The sequence below is a fragment of the Nerophis lumbriciformis genome, linkage group LG17 (assembly GCF_033978685.3).
Source record: "Nerophis lumbriciformis linkage group LG17, RoL_Nlum_v2.1, whole genome shotgun sequence".
NCBI lineage: Eukaryota > Metazoa > Chordata > Actinopteri > Syngnathiformes > Syngnathidae > Nerophis > Nerophis lumbriciformis.
Window position 1 is genome coordinate 22,298,699 of NC_084564.2, and position 21,302 is coordinate 22,320,000.

Here is a 21,302-nt window from a genome sequence, read left to right on the forward strand (position 1 = left end):
TATCTGTGTTGGCCCTGTGATGAGGTGGCGACTTGTCCAGGGTGTACACCGCCTTCCGCCCGATTGTAGCTGAGATAGGCTACAGCACCCCCCCGCGACCCAGAAAGGGACAAGCGGTAGAAAATGGATGGATGGATGGAACTTGTAATTGTGACATTTATTGGAAATCTGTTTTCTCAGATCTCTATGGCAGTCATTGGCGTTGTTAGGCCTATTTTAGGGAGGCTTAAGTCCCCCTAAAATATTCTTAAGGCCCCCTAAATAATTTGGTGTTATATTTATTATGCTATTTTCTTTTTTTTTTACAAATACATGCCGACATATTCATTATAAAGTGGCCCGAATATTAGTTTAAATAAATAATCATATAACCTGTCATAATTCACTCAGTTTCCCCTCACTTCATAGCATAAGGTAGAGAGCCCCTTTAGTGCGTTGGTATCCAATCCATCCCACTTGTTCATATAGAAAATGCTCACATCACTCAAAATCCAGTCCACATTTTCTCTGCGACCTTGCTTGCGGTCCTTGGTCTTGTTCATATAGAATATGCCCACATCACTCAAAATCCAGTCTGCATTTTCTCTGCGACCTTGCTTGCGGTCCTTGGACTTGTTCATATAGAAAATGCCCACATCACTCAAAATCCAGTCCGCATTTTCTCTGCGACCTTGCTTGCGGTCCTGCAGGTGTACGAAGCACATTAGCACACAGCACTGCAGAACAAGAACGTGAACGGATGCAAAATGGACATAAGAAACTTTTTCAAGAAAGTAAGTATTCATCACTAAAAAAATGGCTTATCAATAAGCCATTTGTTTTATTTTTTATTTATTACAACGCCAAAATAGGTCTAACCACGCCAATGGTTGTAATTCTGTAGCACTTTGAGATTTGGAATCAAATGTAAAGTAGATTACAAATACAATCTATTATATAAATAAATAATATATATATATATGTCCTTACGTAACATCACCAGAATGATTGACAATTAGGAGGACCAATAGTCAACATGATCCACCCAGAAATAAATAAAACAAATGGCTTATCGATAGGCCATTTAAAAAAAAAAAAGTTTTAATATTTATTTATATGTATCATTATTCTCCTACTCACCTTTCCAGTAGAGGCCTCTCCCCTCTCACTTTCTGTGCTCCTCTGCCCTGACTCCTACAGGTCAATCGGGTTTGTGGAGTGATTGTTATTATTATCTACTGATGATAGTCATACGTGAATGAGCTCAGCTCCTGTTCTCCTCCATGTGTAAAGTGAGAAACACAGCTGATGCTCCAGAAGGAAGTAACCCCAAAGATAGCAAATGGTAAAAAAGAGTGCACATTTAACTTTATAAATAACCAGGACCTTCATGATGCATTTTAGGCTAACTAATGTAACTTTTTATCAAACACAGACCTGGTGTAAAGTGGAGCTAATACATTTTACTACAAGCAGTGATGAATACTTACTTTCTTGAAAAAGTTTCTCATGTCCATTTTGCATCCGTTCACGTTCTTGTTCTGCGGTGCTGTGTGCTAATGTGCTTCGTACACCCGCAGGACCGCAAGAAAGGGCGCAGAGAAAATGCGGACTGGATTTTGAGTGATGTGGGCATTTTCTATATGAACAAGTCCAAGGACCGCAAGCAAGGTCGCAGAGAAAATGCGGACGGATTTTAAGTGATGTGGGCATTTTCTATATGAACAAGACCAAGGACCGCAAGCAAGATCGCAGAGAAAATGTGGACTGGATTTTGAGTTATGTGGGCATTTTCTATATGAACAAGTCCAATGACCGCAAGAAAGGTCGCAAAGAAAATGTGGACTGGATTTTGAGTGATGTGAGCATTTTCTATATGAACAAGTGGAATGGATTGGATACCGACGCACTAAAGGGGCTCTCTACCTTACGCTATGAAGTGAGGGGAAACTGAGTGAATAATGACAGGTTATATGATTATTTATTCAAACTCATATTCGGGCCACTTTATAATGAATATGTCGGCATGTATTTGTAAAATAATAATAATTAAAAAAAAATAATAATAAATATAACACCAAATTATTTAGGGGGGCTTAAGAATATTTTAGGGGGGCTTGAATAGGCCTAACAACGGCAATGTTGCAAAGGTAAAATTCCTTTTCTAATTATGCAGGTGCATGTTTTGCATCGTCCGACGTCGGACTCCTACGTCACTTCCGGTAGTAGTCGCCTCCGGGGCTCCTGTGCTGTCTGGGAGGGGACGGACGGAGGGCTTTCACGCAGGAGCACCAGGCACCGAGAAACTTACCTCACTAAAAAAAAAAAAATAACACAAACCAGCAGTTGAACAATATTTATAAACGCTCGCTAGCCAAGAGAGTGGCGACCCTGAGGACTTGGCTGTTTTTTTTTCTTTCGCTGGCACGCTTCGGTGACGAGCACGCCGCCTGCTTGCTGTTATTGTGAGAGGAAAAACAAGCTAGTCCGCTAAAGCTGTGTGATCATTGACAGAGTTCAATACACACAAGCTGACCGTGATAACCGGCGGAAGCAGCCTGCTTCTGGAGCTCCTCGGCAACCGACGGTCGGAAATATCCCCCCCCAACCCCCCACAAGCTGCGGTAAGTTAAATGATTAAATAAACAAACACGCCGTGGTGTGATTGTAAGAAGCAAGAGAGCTGAGGTGGGATAGCTCGCATGCTAACTAGCCGTTAGCCTGGAAGCTATCCTGAGTTAGCTGTTGCTTTTGTTCCCTAATTATCGTTCTCGTTCCCTAATGGCGTATGGGGGATCAATGCCAGTCCACTAAAAACAGCAGTTATGTTGCACAAACTAGTTTATGTTTAAAGTAAGCGTGGAAAGCTGTTAAGTTGTTCCGGACCCGAGCGACACCCTATGCTGACCCGTGTTAGCTTAGCTCGTAGCCTCCAAGCGGATGAAGACGTGTTATGGGACTGTTATGTGGCACGCTCGTGGCTCTCGTCAAGTGCACTTTTTTACAAGTTTTATTGTAACAACAAAAGGACATTTCGTGTGACATTAATGGGGTTGTTGTTTCTTTTTAACCAGGTCTGCTTTTTGTCATGATGGTAGTTGCTTAACGGTTTGTTGTGCTCCATATGTTTGGTCTAAAAAAACTCACCAGTGGACATGGTGTTCCACAGGTCCATTTACAAAAATTGGCACTTTATTTTTGTAAAACCCCACCTCTTTTCCTTCATGATATTATGACTTTATTCTCACACAAATCAGACATTTATTGAATTAGTTTTACTCTTGTTTATTTGTTTTAAAACCTTACACATTTATTAGACTTAGACAAACTGTAATGATCCACAAGGGAAATTTTTCCACACAGTAGCTCAGTTACAAGGATGGAAAGGACAATGCAGGTATAAATAGACTAAATATAGCGATACAAAACATAACATATATACGTAATATTTACATAATATATGTACAGTATATTGTATATACTGATATATTATATTATGTCTATATCATATATACAATATATAACAATTACCATGTACAATATTACAGTATATTTGACAGCTGCAGCATAAAATAGAGAGTAAATCCAGAAGAAAATAGACATTAAAAACTAAGAGAAGTAGCTAACATAGAAGGTGTCAGGTAATGGGCAGATATCAAATACTTCCTCATTCTCCGCCAATCATCTTTCAGGCACGGACGGCGTGTTTGTAAACATGGGAAAAACTAACATCAAATCCAAGCCACACGAACATAAAACATTCACATGGTCGTTACAGTATGAATTAATATATATAGCCTATTATTTGTGCATTATTGACAAGTCATGCACCAAAAACTTGACCACCAAAAAAATACTTTGATTACCGAAACGCACGCCATCTTGACCGTCCTGAGCGTTGTCAGCTAGTTTGAAATGTAGACATAATTTTCATATATATATTGCAGATATACCTGCGGACAGCCATCTACAAAATGTGCAAATATTTAAAAGTACAATGGCGGCTTTGAAGAAGAGACAGTCCAACAAGAGTAGGGCTGCAACTAACAACTAATTTGATAATCGATTAATCTGTCGATAATTACTTGGATTAATCGATTAATAATCAGATAAAAAAGACAAACTACATTTCTATCTTTTCCAGTATTTTATTGGAAAAAACAGCATACTGGCACCATACTTATTTTGATTTTTGTTTCTCAGCTGTTTGTAAATGTTGCAGTTTATAAAAATAAAAAAAAAAAAAAGTAGCCTCTGCGCATGCACATAGCATAGATCCAACGAATCGATGACTAAATTAAACGCCAACTATTTTTTTAATCGATTAGTTGTTGCAGTCCTAAACTAGAGCAACAGCACCAAGCAAGTGTGACATCATGCTCACTACAGTGAGCATCTTTAGTCAGCGACATCGAGGGACTGAACTTTGGAGTCTCTAATTACATTTTATATTCACTCCGGAAGAAGATGCTACATTTCTTGTTAGTTGTTTTAATTTAAAAAAAAAAAGAAAAGTCTGGAAACATTAGAAGAAATCTCAACAAAGTACAATGTACAAAAAGCAGCAACAATTGAACATTTGGCAAAAAGATAAAAAAAAGAAGATAACTCATCAAAACAGATTTGTATGAAATGTAAGTATACATTTTTTGAGCCTTTTGAAAGAAAATCATACATACTTGCCAACCTTGAGACCTCCGATTTCGGGAGGTGGGGGTGGGGGGCGGGGGCGTGGTTGGGAGCGTGGTTAAGAGGGGAGGAGTATATTTACAGCTAGAATTCACCAAGTCAAGTATTTCATATATATATATATATATATATATATATATATATATATATATATATATATAGTGAATTCTATATATAGTGAATTCTAGCTATATGTATATATATATTTATTTTATTATATATATATATATATAAATAAGAGAAATAGTTGCATTTCAGTGTTCATTTATTTACACATATACACACACATAACACTCATCTACTCATTGTTGAGTTAAGGGTTGAATTGTCCATCCTTGTTCTATTCTCTGTCACTATTTTTCTAACCATGCTGAACACCCTCTCTGATGATGCATTCTGCTTCGTCTCCTTGTTGTGTGCGCAGTTGTGCACTGCACTCTCTAAAAGCCGTAAATGTTATTGTCACATATGCATGTACAGTAGATGGCAGTATTGTCCTGTTTAAGAGTGTCACAACATTGCTGTTTACGGCAGACGAACTGCTTTACGGTAGACGAAAACGTGAGTGTGTTGTTGTGTGTTGTTACCGCGCTGGGAGGACGTTGATGAAACTGCCTAACAATAAACCCACATAAGAAACCAAGAACTCGCCCTCGATCATTCTACAGTTATAACGTGATTGTGCCGGCACGCTATTTATATTGTGGGAAAGCGGACGTGAAAACAGGCTGTCGACACGTCACTCAGGTCCGCCTGAATTTCGGGAGATTTTCGGGAGAAAATTTGTCCCGGGAGGTTTTCGGGAGAGGCGCTGAATTTCGGGAGTCTCCCGGAAAAGCCGGGAAGGTTGGCAAGTATGATCATATCATAGCAAATTACTCAATGACATTATGGTTACCACGCCCTCACTGCCACAGGTATCTTGGCAATTTAGGGGAAACCCAGAATATTATGTTATTTTGTCAAACACTGGCTTACCCCACAAAATTGTAACATCTTTAAACTTTTAATATTTCAGCTTTTTAACTTAATTTTTTAAAACTTTTCCTCATTACAGACTTTTTTCTCTTATCCCAACTTTATACATGTAATCTCAAAACTTTATTCTCATATGATCGCAAGTATTCTTTTCAGAATATTGCAAGTTTATTCTACAAACCCCGTTTTCATATGAGTTGGGAAATTGTGTTAGATGTAAATATAAATTGAATACAATGATTTGCAAATCATTTTCAACCCATATTCAATTGAATGCACTACAAAGACAAGATATTTGATGTTCAAACTCATAAACTTTATTTTTTTTTGCAAATAATAATTAACTTAGAATTTCATGGCTGCAACACGTGCCAAAGTAGTTGGGAAAGGGCATGTTCACCACTGTGTTACATGGCCTTTCCTTTTAACGGCACTCAGTAAACGTTTGGGAACTGAGAAGACACATTTTTTAAGCTTTCCCATTCTTGCTTGATGTACAGCTTAAGTTGTTCAACAGTCCGTGGGTCTCTGTTGTGGTATTTTAGGCTTCATAATGCGCCACACATTTTCAATGGGAGACAGGTCTGGACTACAGGCAGGCCGGTCTAGTACCCACACTCTTTTACTATGAAGCCACGTTGATGTAACACATGGCTTGGCATTGTCTTGTTGAAATAAGCAGGGGCGTCCATGGTAACGTTGCTTGGATGGCAACATATGTTGCTTTAAAACCTGTATGTACCTTTCAGCATTAATGGCGCCTTCACAGATGTGTAAGTTACCCATGACTTGGGCATTAATACACCCCCATACCATCACAGATGCTGCCTTTTCAACTTTGCGCCTATAACAATCCGGATGGTTCTTTTCCTCTTTGGTCCGGAGGACACGACGTCCACAGTTTCCAAAAACAATTTGAAATGTGGACTCGTCAGACCACAGAACACTTTTCCATTTTGTATCAGTCCATCTTAGATGAGCTCAGGTCCAGCGAAGCCGACAGCGTTTCTGGGTGTTGTTGATAAACGTTTTTCGCCTTGCATAGGAGAGTTTTATCTTTCACTTACAGATTTAGCGACCAACTGTAGTTACTGACAGTGGGTTTCTGAAGTGCTCCTGAGCCCATGTGGTGATATCCTTTACACACTGATGTCACCTGTTGATGCAGTACAGCCTGAGGGATCGAAGGTCACAGGCTTAGCTGCTTACGTGCAGTGATTTCTCCAGATTCTCTGAACCTTTTGATGATATTACGGACCGTAGATGGTGAAATCCCTAAATTCCTTGCTATAGCTGGTTGAGAAAGGATTTTCTTAAACTGTTCAACAATTTGCTCACGCATTTGTTGACAAAGTGGTGACCCTCGCCCCATCCATGTTTGTGAATGACTGAGCATTTCATAGAATCTACTTTTATACCCAATAATGCACCCACCTGTTCCCAATTTGCCTGTTCACATGTGGGATGTTCCAAATAAGTGTTTGATGAGCATTCCTCAACTTTATCAGTATTTATTGCCACCTTTCCCAACTTCATTGTCACGTGTTGCTCGCATCAAATTCTAAAGTTAATGATTATTTGCAAAAAAAAAAAAATGTTTATCAGTTTGAACATCAAATATGTGGTCTTTGTAGCACATTCAACTGAATATGGGTTGAAAATGATTTGCAAATCATTGTATTCCGTTTATATTTACATCTAGCACAATTTCCCAACTCATATGGAAACGGGGTTTGTAGTATAATACTGACTTTTCCCTTAAGAATATTGTGATATTGTCACAATAACATCACCTTTTCTGTAAATATAACAACCCTATATGCGTAAAACTCTACTCTTTTCCTTGTATAATTTAGACTTTTTTCTTGAAGTACCATGGCTTTATTACTGTGAAATTTGGACTATTCCATTTGAGCTGTTGGACTATTGTACAAAACAATAAAGAGCATTACAGTACTCACTAATTGGAGAGCAGTGACATTACATTTGAGCTCTTCCTGGCACAACATGAGTAATGATAATATTAATATCTACTATTTCTAACTTAACGTGGACGTGGTATCAGTCATGCTACACTTTCCCATGGTGTTTGCCACTTGTCATAAATGTCAGATGGTCGGATAGGAAGGCGACAACTGAGCAGGACATGCACTTTTCTTTGTTGTGGGCTTGTGTTTCAACACAAGTCAAGGTAAGAAAATTATTGCGGAACGCTGCTTGCCGAGACGACCCGCAATTCACAGAAAGTGTCCTTTTGTCCTGGGAAATCACTTTTGCTCTCTGTGTGTGTTCACAAACGCCTCCCTGGCTGAAGTTTAACTCACTTTTAGCACAACCTGACCCATATCGTTATCATCGCTCACATATGCTGGTTGTTTGTTGTTGTTGCTGCTGTTTTGTTTCATGTTGCTCGATGACATTAATTCACACCAAAGTGTAGATGTTGATCACAAGTTTATGTCGTGAATAAACATAACATTTGCTTAATAGATACTCATTTATTTTAATTCTATAACTACTATTTTCTAATACACGGATTTGAAAGGCCTAGCCAAATACACTATTATTACTTTATTCTCCTACAATTTTGGTATTTTCCTTTTAAATATTGCATATTTATTCGCGCAATATCAGCACTGTTTTATCATACAAGTATTTCCTCACACTATTTTGACTTAAAGGGGTTCTATGCAACTTAACATAGGCTGCAAGAGCACGTAAACTACGCCCGATGTAACACACTTTTAACATATTAACTTTTTGTTTTGTCAACTAATGATAAGTTAGCAAAGTTTAGCTTCTAACGATAGCAATCATTGACTGTATGGCCTATCGTAACAATTGGACTGCAAATTGTTAGTTACTTTTTTGAGACAGCTTTTGTACGCGTGTACGAGATAGTGGTGAATGACAGCCTGAATGCCAAACTTTCCTATGGATTTCCTCAGGCAATTAGTAATCGTGAAAAATATAGATATTTAAAAAATACACAAGTTCTGTTAAACCACTAATGTTTACATAAGCTTTAGCCGATGGTGTTCTTTTTATATTTTTTGAAACATTACATTATTGTCATGAAGACTAAATGTTTTTTCCTATTTACATTTCCTTCCTTCTACCTGTCCATTATCTACCTCTTATCCCTCTTTATAATGATTGATTTATAATTGTTGTATATTATATGTATAATGATAGTGTTCTTGTAAAACAGTTTTTCCTTGAAAAAATATGACTTAAAGTTGTTACATATAAAATTAAATTTCCTTGTGTTTTAATACATATAAATTAGAAACAAGATATGACAATTTTTTTCTAGGGTTCTATGGTATACCGGTACTAATAAAGTACAGTGGTTCTTATGAATTAAAACAAGGTTTTCAGGATTTTTCTTGGCTCAAATTGAGGCAGAGGTGGTAGAATCCTAACCATGCGGCAGAATTTTAACGCAAAAAAGTTTAATTTTTTTTTTTTCAATTTACAGTAATATGGTGTAAAGAACACCGTAAAATGTATTGTCATTTTTATTAATTTGATGAGTAGTTTGCTGTAAAATCTTAAGTCAAGCATATATTTAAGTATTTATTTTTATTTAGGCAAAACATTTGATAATATACTGTAATATTTGTTGCAATAATGGATACTATTAAAGTTTAAAAGGCATGCATTTTCAAGCAGTACATATATTTTTTCTGTCTAAATGAAAAAAATCCATTAAATTTAGTGAGAAAATATTAAAGGCCTACTGAAATGAATTTTTTTTATTTAAACGGGGATAGCAGATCCATTCTATGTGTCATACTTGATAATTTCACGATATTGCCATATTTTTGCTGAAAGGATTTAGTATAGAACAACAACGATAAAGTTCGCAACTTTTGGTCACTGATAAAAAAAAAGCCTTGCCTGTACCGGAAGTAGCGTGACGTCACAAGTTGAAAGTCTCCTCACATTTCCCCATTGTTTACACCAGCAGCGAGATCGATTCGGACCGAGAAAGCGACGATTACCCCATTAATTTGAGCCAGGATGAAAGATTCGTGGATGAGGAACGTGAGAGTGAAGTATTAGAGTGCAGTGCAGGACGCATCTTTTTTCGCTCTGACCGTAACTTAGGTACAAGGGCTCATTGGATTCCACACTCTCTCCTTTTTCTATTTTGGATCACGGATTTGTATTTTAAACCACCTCGGATACTATATCCTCTTGAAAATGAGAGTCGAGAACGCGAAATGGACATTCACAGTGACTTTTATCTCCACGACAATACATCGGTGAAGCACTTTAGCTACGGAGCTAACGTGATAGCATCGGGCTTAACTGCAGATAGAAACAAAAGAAATAAACCCCTGACTGGAAGGATAGACAGAAAATCAACAATACTATTAAACCATGGACCTGTAACTACACGGTTAATGCTTTCCAGCCTGGCGAAGCTTAACAATGCTGTTGCTAACGACGCCATTGAATCTAACTTAGCTACGGACCTCGACAGAGCTACGATAAAAACATTAGCTCTCCACCTACGCCAACCCTCATCTGCTCATCAACACCGAAGCTCACCTGCGTTCCAGCGATCGACGGAGCGAAGAAGGACTTCACCCGATCATCGATGCGGTCGGCGGCTAGCGTCGGATAGCGCGTCTGCTATCCAAGTCAAAGTCCTCCTGGTTGTGTTGCTGTAGCCAGACACTAATATACCGATCGCATCTACAGCTTTCTTCTTTGCAGTCTCCATTGTTCATTAAACAAATTGCAAAAGATTCACCAACACAGATGTCCAGAATACTGTGGAATTTTGCGATGAAAACTGAGCTTTTTGTATTTGATACAATGGCGTCCCAATACTTCCGTTTCAACCATCGACGTGACGCGCATACGTCATCATTCCTAGACGTTTTCAACCGGAAGTTTCGCAGGAAATTTAAAATTGCACTTTATAAGTTAACCCGGCCGTATTGGCATGTGTTGATATATAAATTATCAGACTGCGTGGTCGGTAGTAGTGGGTTTCAGTAGGCCTTTAAGTACTTTGACACATCATTTCTAGTTGTTTGCCTGCCAGATAAAATGATGTCGCGGACCAGTTCTGGCCCCCGGGCCTTGAGTTTGACACCGGTGGCCTAAGCGCTTGCATAAGAGAATGATGGGCTCATAGCTTGTATGGTGGGGGCACTTTTGCTTGAGACACTCATAGATGATTTTGAAGCAGCCTTGAAGCGCTCTGTGGACAAAAATTTCCACATGTTGTCATCACCATGAATTATTACATTTTAACTGCCTGTTACGTTAATTTCTCTGCTCTGTTTCACCTGGACTCTTGACTTTCCTCCTAGCGAGATTGCTTTTTAAAATAGTGGCTGATTTCGCCTGCTATATCTGCAATGCTAAAAAACATAAACGTCACTCTGACACGGATGAAACTTATTTTTTTAAATAAACACGACATGCTTTTAATGCTTTCTTGGGGTAACTTTTAGTTGACCTTGTACTAGTCAATCTGTACCGTCATGAAACGCTACCTGATCCTATGCAAACTTCTAATGGAATATTAAATCAATCGATTTATTATAATTAGTCAAAAAAGGTTGAAAACCAAGCTAACACTACTAGCTGTGTTCACTTACCAGAGAAAAAATGTTCACAGTACAGTCTGGAGTGTTCTGTAGGAGTCCAGTGATCCCTCCGTATCATGCTTAGTATGGCAGAAATCCACTTGTTACGGCTGTCAACGTTATGCACCAAGTAGCGGCGAAAAACACCATTCGATCTGTTTCATCTTCGGTAGTTGCTGTCGATATAGCGCCTCTATAGTGGCGCAACGCTGCAACTGCAGTTAAAATACGAAGCTGCCGCAGAGGAACATCAATCGCTCAATCAACACAGCCGGAGCTTTACACTGAGTTGAGTGATATCAATCTGGCTGGGGGCGGCCGCCACACAATTTTAAACGCAGGAAAAAACTCTGCCATTACTATATCACCATTGAAAAATACTGGTGCTTTTTTTCATGGGCTTGGCGTGTCGTTGTGGTGACATTGCTGGTAATATGAGCCGTTAGGAAATCCAGTCACACATACTGTAGCACTTCTGTTAAAACAAAGCCAATAGTGACATTTTTTTGTGATGCCCTTTATTTTGAAAACTATCAACATATCAAATTGCATTTTGTTACTGGTACCAAAATATCAGTATCAGGACAACCCTCCTTTTTCCATAATTATGCTACTTTGTTGTCCTACAAACCCTGTTTCCATATGAGTTGGGAAATTGGGTTGGATGTAAATATAAACGGAATACATCCATCCATCTTCTTCCGCTTATCCGAGGTCGGGTCGCGGGGGCAGCAGCTTAAGCAGGGAAGCCCAGACTTCCCTCTCCCCAGCCACTTCGTCCAGCTCTTCCTGTGGGACCCCGAGGCGTTCCCAGGCCAGCCGGGAGACATAGTCTTCCCAACGTGTCCTGGGTCTTCCCCGCGGCCTCCTACCGGTGGGACGTGCCCTAAACACCTCCCTAGGGAGGCGTTCGGGTGGCATCCTGACCAGATGCCCGAACCACCTCATCTGGCTCCTCTCGATGTGGAGGAGCAGCGGCTTTACTTTGAGCTCCTCCCGTATGGCAGAGCTTCTCACCCTATCTCTAAGGGAGAGCCCTGCCACCCGGCGGAGGAAACTCATTTCGGCCGCTTGTACCCGTGATCTTGTCCTTTCGGTCATAACCCAAAGCTCATGACCATAGGTGAGGATGGGAACGTAGATCGACCGTTAAATTGAGAGCTTTGCCTTCCGGCTCAACTCCTTCTTCACCACAACGGATCGATACAGCGTCCGCATTACTGAAGACGCCGCACCGATCCGCCTGTCGATCTCACGATCCACTCTTCCCCCACTCGTGAACAAGACTCCGAGGTACTTGAACTCCTCCACTTGGGGCAAGATCTCCTCCCCAACCCGGAGATGGCACTCCACCCTTTTCCGGGCGAGAACCATGGACTCGGACTTGGAGGTGCTGATTCTCATCCCAGTCGCTTCACACTCAGCTGCGAACCGATCCAGTGAGAGCTGAAGATCCTGGCCAGATGAAGCCATCAGGACCACATCATCTGCAAAAAGCAGAGACCTAATCCTGCAGCCACCAAACCAGATCCCCTCAACGCCTTGACTGCGCCTAGAAATTCTGTCCATAAAAGTTATGAACAGAATCGGTGACAAAGGGCAGCCTTGGCGGAGTCCAACCCTCACTGGAAACGTGTCCGACTTACTACCGGCAATGCGGACCAAGCTCTGACACTGATCATACAGGGAGCGGACTGCCACAATCAGACAGTCCGATACCCCGTACTCTCTGAGCACTCCCCACAGGACTTCCCGAGGGACACGGTCGAATGCCTTCTCCAAGTCCACAAAACACATGTAGACTGGTTGGGCAAACTCCCATGAACCCTCAAGGACCCTGCCGAGAGTATAGAGCTGGTCCACAGTTCCACGACCAGGACGAAAACCACACTGTTCCTCCTGAATCCGAGGTTCGACTATCCAGCGTAGCCTCCTCTCCAGTACACCTGAATAGACCTTACCGGGAAGGCTGAGGAGTGTGATCCCACGATAGTTAGAACACACCCTCCGGTTCCCCTTCTTAAAGAGAGGAACCACCACCCCGGTCTGCCAATCCAGAGGTACCGCCCCCGATGTCCACGCGATGCTGCAGAGTCTTGTCAACCAAGACAGCCCCACAGCATCCAGAGCCTTAAGGAACTCCGGGCGGATCTCATCTACCCCCGGGGCCTTGCCACCGAGGAGCTTTTTAACTACCTCAGCAACCTCAGCCCCAGAAATAGGAGAGCCCACCACAGACTCCCCAGGCACTGCTTCCTCATAGGAAGACGTGTTGGTGGGATTGAGGAGGTCTTCGAAGTATTCTCTCCACCGATCCACAACATCCGCAGTCGAGGTCAGCAGAACACCATCCTCACCATACACGGTGTTGATAGTGCACTGCTTCCCCTTCCTGAGGCGGCGGATGGTGGACCAGAATTGCTTCGAAGCCGTCCGGAAGTCGTTTTCCATGGCCTCACCGAACTCCTCCCATGTCCGAGTTTTTGCCTCTGCGACCGCTGAATACGGAATACAATGATTTGCAAATCCTTTTCAACCCATATTCAATTGAATGCACTACAAAGACAAGATATTTGATGTTCAAACTCAAACTTGATTTTTTTTTGCAAACAATAATTAGAATTTCATGGCTGCAACACGTGCCAAAGTAGTTGGGAAAGGGCATGCTCACCACTGTGTTACATGGCCTTTCCTTTTAACGGCACTCAGTAAACGTTTGGGAACTGAGGAGACACATTTTTTAAGCTTTCCCATTCTTGCTTGATGTACAGCTTAAGTTGTTCAACAGTCCGGGGGTCTCTGTTGTGGTATTTTAGGCTTCATAGTGCGCCACACATTTTCAATGGGAGACAGGTCTGGACTACAGGCAGGCCAGTCTAGTACCCACACTCTTTTACTATGAAGCCACGTTGATGTAACACGTGGCTTGGCATTGTCTTGCTGAAATAAGCAGGGGCGTCCATGGTAACGTTGCTTGGATGGCAACATATGTTGCTCCAAAACCTGTATGTACCTTTCAGCATTAATGGCGCCTTCACAGATGTGTAAGTTACCCATGTCTTGGGCACTAATACACCCCCATACCATCACAGATGCTGGCTTTTACACTTTGCGCCTATAACAATCCGGATGGTTCTTTTCCTCGTTGGTCCGGAGGACACGACGTCCACAGTTTCCAAAAACAATTTGAAATGTGGACTCGTCAGACCACAGAACACTTTTCCACTTTGTATCAGTCCATCTTAGATGAGATCAGGCCCAGCGAAGCCGACAGCGTTTCTGGGTGTTGTTGATAAACGGTTTTCGCCTTGCATAGGAGAGTTTTAACTTGCACTTACTGTAGTTACTGACAGTGGGTTTCTGAAGTGCTCCTGAGCCCATGTGGTGATATCCTTTACACACTGATGTCACCTGTTGATGCAGTACAGCCTGAGGGATCGAAGGTCACAGGCTTAGCTGCTTACGTGCAGTGATTTCTCCAGATTCTCTGAACCTTTTGATGATATTACGGACCGTAGATGGTGAAATCCCTAAATTCCTTGCAATAGCTGGTTGAGAAAGGGTTTTCTTAAACTGTTCAACAATTTGCTCACACATTTGTTGACAAAGTGGTGACCCTCGCCCCATCCTTGTTTGTGAATAACTGAGCATTTCATGGAATCTACTTTTATACCAAATCATGGCACCCACCTGTTCCCAATTTGCCTGTTCACCTGTGGGATGTTCCAAATAAGTGTTTGATGAGCATTCCTCAACTTTATCAGTATTTATTGCCACCTTTCCCAACTTCTTTGTCACGTGTTGCTGGCATCAAATTCGAAAGTTAATGATTATTTGCAAAAAATTTTTTTTATCAGTTTGAACATCAAATATGTTGTCTTTGTAGCATATTCAACTGAATATGGGTTGAAAATGATTTGCAAATCATTGTATTCCGTTTATATTTACATTTAACACAATTTCCCAACTCATATGGAAACGGGGTTTGTACAATTTTCACATTTTGTCTCTTAATACTATAACTGTACTTATGTCACTAATGATTTTAGTCCCCACAATATTATGACTTGATTTAAACAAATTTCCCTCAAAATATTATCACATTGTGCTAGAGATATAACGATTCGGTTTAACAACGGTTCGATTCAAATCATAATTTAAGGGTAGGCCTGGGCGATATGGCCTAAAAATAAAATCTTACATTTACATTTTTATGTACAGAATTATTTCATTCAATACAGAAGTTTTATGGTTTTTTTTATTGATCTGATTGATTTTTATTACTATTTAATGATTATTGGTATTGATTTATTGGAGTTTATTTATTTACATGCAATGTGCAATACTACATTTTTATTTACGTAGGTATTTTTTTCCAAGATAGAAGTTCTCAGTTTGCACTTTATTAATTTCAATGTTGGAGATTATTTGAGTTTATTTGCATGCAATGTACAATGCAACATTTTTGTTTATATAAGTATTTTAGTCAAGCAGAATTATTGCCTTCCAGCGGAAGTTCCTAATTTAGTTCCATGAAAATGGCCTAAAAATAACATTATACAAATTTGAATTCAGCTAAGAGTAAAAGGCAATGTATGCTGTCATTTCAAACTACTATTTTTTGATCAAATAAAAGCAAAAATTGTTTTGAATTATCTCTGAATTGTATTCATTCGTTTGTTCAAAAAGAAGGAAAAAAACATAAATCGAATTATTTGGAGAAAAAAATCGGAGATTTTATTTTTACGCCATATCGCACAGGCTTACTGCATACTGGACACTCCAAGTGAAGTTGCCTATATTCCTGTTATTTCTTGTAAGAGTATTAGTTTTAAATTAATTATGGACATAAACAAGCAAGTAAACAACATTAATGGCCAAAACATTAACATCTTATTTTAACTAAGTGCAACCAACACTTTAGGTTTAATTAATAATAGGAAACCTTTTCTGCTCACATTTTCAGTATTCAAGAAATGTTCAATAAAAGTACAGTAACCAAAATTATAACAGTAGATTTTCCTGCTACTTCTGCTTTTGTTTTACAACATATAAATAATACAGTAATTATATAAAAAATAAATATGCCACCAACATATCTGTAAGTTGAAGTAACAAAAGGTTTGCCTGCTACTTTTTCTGTTGTTTTTGAACATCTTTTTTGTCTGTTTTTTGTTCGTCTATCATCAATCACATCACATTCGACCTCTTTTGACAACATCCTTGCGCTAACACAGACATGACAAGTCAACAAACATTCAAACTGTTACACTACTCATTTTAATAAACATCAGTGCATGAATATTTAACAAAAGAGCAAGTGAAATCCACTCCTACTTTGTGCTGCAGCTCCATGAACGCTGCTTTTGGCTGGGCGGCCGGCATGTGTGAAATACCATGGCGCAATAGGTGATTCGAGAAATTTGTCGTGTTACCATTGTTTTTTTATATATCCTACAAACAGTGAGCGACTTATTAAGAACATCTTTGTCTTTGCAAAAGCCCACACACACTGGATCACATTGGTGGCTTGTTCATTTCGTGTGTGTCTTCTTTTCTGCCGGTATCCGCCAAAGTGTTCTGATGGCGTGACAGACTTGTGTAAAGTTTAACCTCTCTATATATTTAAAAGTGCTAAAAAAAACTTTATTTAAAGTCGGCTGTTCTTAAAGCCAATGTTTTCTTTTCTAGTATCGATGAAATCGATTAATTACCTTTTAAAACGATGGTTGATCAATTTATATCTTCTGGAAAGCTAAATAGTAGATCACAGATCAATATACTTTTAGTTTTTTTTAATTATTTATAATTTTAGGAATATAAATCGATCTTTTGCGCTATCGATGAATTGTTACACCCCAACATTGTGCTTATTCGATAACATATTTTTCTTGGGATATTACTTTCATACAGTTTAGATTTCATGTATTTTCTTTTCCTACTCTTTTTATTGTATTGTAAATTACTACTCAAAAAGTTAAACCCTTTTCTCTGTAATATCATTACAGCATTATTGTAGTAAAACTACAATATTACCGTTCTAAACTGAAGTTGTTATTGTAGTAATTCTACTTTATTTTCATAGTATTTTATACATAGTATTTTTCATTGTAACCCTCAAAGGAGAACTGCACTTTTTGGGGAATTTTGCCTATTGTTCTCAATCAATATGAGAGACATGATGACTAATGTATTTTTTAATGTATTGTATCTCGTAAGTAAACGTAAATAAAAGTCAGCTTAAAACGGAGCCAATGGGAGGTCCTCTATTTTGCCCATAAAACCCAATAAATAACCTTTCAAAAACCACCAACAATACTCCATTTACATTTCGTGACTTGAATATTAACCAAGCATTAGTGGTATTGTTATTATATGCGGTAATGCAGATTAACTATTTATAGCGGCGCCATGATCACATGCTTGTGTGCCCATGTTGACATCATCGAGTCGTAAGCTGCTTCCTTGCTTGTGGAAGTTTATTGTAGATCATAAATCATGCCTTTCATAAGGATGTATTCCGACAAGTTGGTACACTTTGACAGCCAATTTAGACCCAGAATTGTAAGACCAACACAAAAGGACACTTGGTTCCACCCCACTTTTCTTCGCGAGGATTATGAATATATACCAATGTTATATCAATTAAAATCATAATGACAAGCCGACATTGTACAGTAAGTAATGTTTTATTATGTTTGTTGGCTCTCATGAATTTTGCAGTGAGTAATAATCAGTGATGTTGTTGAAAAAAAGCGAACGTTGTGATGCGTTTTTGTAATTAATGCGCTGCGTATGCTTAAAATGATGAAAATACAGTAATATTAAATATTATTATGAAGGTGCCTTTTACTACATTACATATTTACTTACCTCATGTATATAAAACTTTAATAGAGGTGTTTAGTAGTTGTATTAAGGGCTTTTATAGACAGAATAGAGAAGCTCCCATAGGCTCCATCGTAAGCAGACTTTTGATCGCATTTGTTTAATATTTAGAATGCATTAAAAAAAGAAAAACATTTGTTCTTGTCCCACATAAAGATTGTGAATGATAGGCAAAAAAAAGTGCAGTTCCCCTTTAATACTCCTTCGTAATTATCCAGCGTACATAACGTTTTTTTTTTGTCATACTACATTATCAGATAGCCTACCTATTCCTATTTTCTTTCCCACTACTCCTTTTCGGACATGCTGTAATGAAACAACTGGAAATATGTGATGCATTACATTGTGTTGTATGCATGTTCGAAACAAACTGAACTGAACTTTAGACACTGTTTTACTCCATTAAAGACAAGGCAAGACAAGTTTTAGAGCATAATTTGTACGCAAAAATAACAGTAAAATAATCATAAAAATAGTCATAATTCAAATTAAAATCATAAGAATCATAATACCGTAATGATCATAATTGAAATAAGCATCAAATAGTGCAGATAAATCAATCAATCAATCAATCAATGTTTATTTATATAGCCCTAAATCACAAGTGTCTCAAAGGGCTGCACAAGCCACAACGACATCCTCGGTACAAAGCCCACATAAGGGCAAGGAAAAACTCACCCCAGTGGGACGATAAAGTACTTTCAGTTGTCATATGCGCAATTAAATAATGCTATTCCAGATTTTAACACCATAAAACTGAAACACAGCCTCACCATGTTTAGTCCTGACTCTGGGCACCAGCAGGAGACCACTCCATGAGGTTCTCAGAGGCCGAAATGGTTCAGATAGTTCATATGGTTCTAATATGTCAAATATGTACTTTGACACAAGACCATGAAAATACTTGTACACAAGCAGAGCTGTTTTGAAGTCTATTCTCTGAGCAACAGGAAGCCAGTGGAGTGACCTAAGCACTGAACTAATATGGTCACATTTCCTGGTTCTAGTCAGGACTCAAGCAGTAGCATTCTGGTTGTACTGCAGCTGCTTTACAGCTTGGGCGAGTGAGAAGGCCATTACAGTAATCTAACCAACTGGAAACAAAGGCATGGATTAGTTTTTCTAAGTCTGCTTTGGACACTATTCCTCAGATTTGGTCATTTTTTTTTGTTTTTTATGTGGTAAAAATCTGCTGATGTTACTTAATGTGGCTTTTAAAGTTCAAGTCTGAGTCCATTATTACTCCTAGATTTCTAACCTGATTATTAGGTTTCAGGGAGAAGGTCTCAAGGTGAATCATCATAGTTACTCTGCTTTTGTGGGCCACAGACAATGTTTTTAGTTTTGTCCGACTTTGACGCGGCATGGTTTAGAATCAGATGGAAGAGCGGTCCTGCCAGCAATTCGATGGTTCCAAGTTCAATTCCAGATTCTGACATCCGATTTGCTGCCGCTGTGTCCTTGTGCAAGACACTTTACCCGCCTTGCTCCTAGTGCCACCCAGACTGGTTTAAATGTTGCTTGAAAATGTAGATAATGGGTTTCACAATGTAAAGCGTTTTGAGTCTGTATAGACAAAAACCACGACATGAATATAATTCACTTCATCTCACGAGCTGAAGAAAATTGTTATGCATCTACACGCTGATCTGTTCGATGCAGTGACAAAGTACATCAACAGGCCAACATTCACCTGCCGTCAGTGACAAGTAGATTGAAGTGTCACCTGCATAGTTGTGGTAAGACATATTGAAGCTGCATATTAGCTGGCCAAGTAGCAGCATGTACAAGTTGAACAATAGGGTCCCAGATTCAAACCATTTGGTCAGAGACATAGTTACCAATTCCAACAAAGTATGTCCTGTAATCGAGATAGGACTTGTACCAGTTAAGAGCAGAAGGAACTGTGTCAAAGGCAGCACTCAGGTCCAACAGAACCAAGACTGAGAATTTTCCTGTGTCTGTGTTCAGGCAGATGTAATTTGTCACTTCGATTAGAGAGGTTTCCGTGCTGTTTTGGGGCCTAAAGCCTGATTGAAAAGTTTTAAACACCTTTTTATGTAGAAGAAAGTCACTCAGCTCAGTTGGTACACAACTTATTCTAATACTTTGCCCAAAAATGGCAGATTTGATATGGGCGGGTAATTGTTCAGTACTGTGGCATCAGGACTACTTTTTTTAAGAGGGGCTTATTGACAGCAGTTTGTAAGGCCTTTGTAAATGTTCCAGTCTGGAGTGAGATGTAACTGGATTATACTTGTATAGCGCTTTCTACCTTAACTAAATGAGCGAATTGTGGTAACAAACTGCTCAGCACAGGCTTTAGAAATCTAGTACTGTATTTTTCTGAGTATAAATCGCTCCGGAGGATAAGGCGCACCGGCCGAAAATGCATAATAAAGAGGGAAAAAAACATATAAGTCGCACTGGAATATAAGTCGCATTTTTTGGGGAAATGTATTTGATTAAACCCAACACCAAGAATAGACATTTAAAATAAAATTTAGAATAAATAAAGAATAGTGAACAACAGGCTAAATAAGTGTATGTTATATGACGCATAAATAACCAACTGAGAACGTGCCTGGTATTTTAACGTAACATATTATGGTAAGAGTCATTCAAATAACTATAACATATAGAACATGCTATACGTTTACCAAACAATCTGTCACTCCTAATCGCTAAATCCGATGAAATCTTATACGTCTAGTCTCTTACGTGAATGAGCTAAATAATATTATTTGATATTTTACGGTAATGTGTTAATAATTTAACACATAAGTCGCTCCTGAGTATAAGTCGCACCCCCAGCCAAACTATGAAAAACAACTGCGACTTATAGTCCGAAAAATACGGTAGTTAACTCAACAAGGCAGCATGTTGATGGACTCAGACTGTGAATGATCTCTTTGACTGTTTTGGCAGTGACTGTAGTGATATGCGCCAGCTTTAGTTGTCTAGTTGGCTGCAGAATAGCTATTTGCTTTTGGGGAATTGTTGTATTTTTAACGCTTTGAACTTTATCATGAAAAATATTGCAAACTTATTACACTTCGATGTAGAAATGATTTCCAAGTTAAGTGAAGCTGGGGGGTTTGTTAATCTGTTTAGTCTAGCAAACAGGACACGAGAGGTGTTACTACAGTTTGTAAG

General features: G+C 39.1%; 1 protein-coding gene across 2 annotated transcripts in view; it reads left to right on the forward strand.

Moving 5' to 3' along the window:
* The first annotated feature begins 2,188 nt into the window (after positions 1 to 2,188).
* The window catches only part of akt2 (v-akt murine thymoma viral oncogene homolog 2), a 50,411-nt gene continuing 31,297 nt past the window's right edge, over positions 2,189 to 21,302 (forward strand). Inside the window, exon 1 of one of the 2 annotated variants that reach the window (XM_061972751.2) lies at positions 2,189 to 2,603. The gene's annotated coding sequence lies outside the window, so the exon portion shown is untranslated. The remainder of the gene's footprint in view (positions 2,604 to 21,302) is intronic. The other variant, XM_061972750.2, reaches the window with a different exon arrangement.